We start from the raw sequence: 1,695 nt of genomic DNA on the forward strand, positions 1-1,695 counted from the left end.
GAGACAGGGTTTCACTATGTTGGCCAGGGTGATCTTGAACTCCCAACCTTAGTGATCCGCCTGTCTGGGCCTCCCAAAGTACTGGCATTACAGGTGTTAGCCATGGCGCCTGGCAAAGAAAACTATTTTAATGACAAACAAGAAGACACTGACCTTGCTGGTAAGTAAGATACACACTGTCCTACTTCAGCACAAAAAAAAATTCTTTAATCATATATTTGGGCAAGATAAGAATCTTTCAGAATATATTAAACACTTAAAGTTTTTTTTTTTTTTTTTTTTTTTTTTTTTTTTTTATTTTTTTTTTTTTTTTTTTTATTGTTTGATCTGGATTTTACAACCATACATTAAACACTTTCAAAGGGAAGAACAGATGAAGACTGACCTTGGAATATGATTAAATATCAGGTATATGTTTTGGCCTCCTAATTGAAATGTAAATGCCTCGCTGAACAAATTGTTTTTTGTTTTCTCTCTGACTCCTTTAAAACAAGTGTCAAACAAATAAATTGTGTTTACACAAAAGAAAACAATGAGGGAGGAATTATGTGCTTTGATAGAAAAATCTCAAAAATAATGTTATTTAAAGACAAAATCCAGATGGAGAACTATACTTTTGTGTTTGAAAAGAAAGATGGTTGTGCACATAGAATATACACAAAACATTTCCACAAGGCTACATAAGTGGTTATATTGTGGAAAGAGGGCACCTAGAATTGAGGATGAAGCTATGAGAGAAAACTAACATTTACTTTTCAATTTATTCTATTATATGCTATCTAGATATTTTACTATGTGCAAGTATTATGTATACAATTAAAAATTAATTTGATATATTTTTAAAATGAAGGAGATGCATTTGCATTAAAATAAAATACATGAAAACAGAGCTCTGCTTTGGACAAAGGATTGGAGGAAACAGAAGTTGACCAAGGCTGCCAGGGAATCCCAACAAAGTATGCAGGACCAGGTTCTAATTCTAGTTGTCTGGTCTCACATGGCAGAATGAATTCATTTGGCTCCTTTTTTTTTTGGTTGTTTTCTAAGACAGTGTCTTGCTTGTTGCCCAGCTGAAGTGCAGTAGTGCCATCTTGGCTCACTGCAACCTCCACCTCCTGGGTTTAAGTGATTCCTGTGCCTCAGTCTCCCAAGCAGCCAGGACAACATACATGCACCACCACGCCTGACTAATTTTTTATATTTTTACTACAGGTGGGGTTTCACCATGTTGGCTAAGCTGGTCTCGAACTTCTGGCCTCAAATGATCCACCTGCCTTGGCCTCCCAAAGTGTTCATTTGGCACTTCTTCTTGGTTGTACTACAGTTCACAGTGACATCCTTTTTCAGTGAGTACCTCCATCCCGATTCTGTGACTCAGCCAATTACTACATACAAAACAGCAAGCCATGCTCAGTGGCTCATGCCTGTAATCCCAGCACTTTGGGAGGCCAAGGTGGGCAGATCACCTGAGGTCGGGAGTTCAAGACCAGCCTGACCAACATGGTGAAACCCCATCTCCACTAAAAATACAAAATTAGCTAAGCATGGTGGCACATGTCTGTAATTGTAAACTGGGATTACTGGCATGCCTGTAATCCCAGCTACTTGGGAGGCTGAGGCAGGAGAATCGCTTGAACCCAGGAGGTGGAGTTTGCAGTGAGCCACAATCATGCCACCGCATTCCAGCCTGGGCAA

The 1,695-nt window shown here is 39.0% G+C and overlaps 1 protein-coding gene across 1 annotated transcript in view; it reads right to left on the reverse strand.

The window, feature by feature from the left end:
* PIK3C2A (phosphatidylinositol-4-phosphate 3-kinase catalytic subunit type 2 alpha) overlaps positions 1–1,695 on the reverse strand; it is a 123,183-nt gene that overhangs the window by 22,002 nt on the left and 99,486 nt on the right. The window lies entirely within an intron of this gene.

This window comes from Cebus imitator, unplaced genomic scaffold (genome assembly GCF_001604975.1).
Source record: "Cebus imitator isolate Cc_AM_T3 unplaced genomic scaffold, Cebus_imitator-1.0 Scaffold39, whole genome shotgun sequence".
Lineage (NCBI taxonomy): Eukaryota > Metazoa > Chordata > Mammalia > Primates > Cebidae > Cebus > Cebus imitator.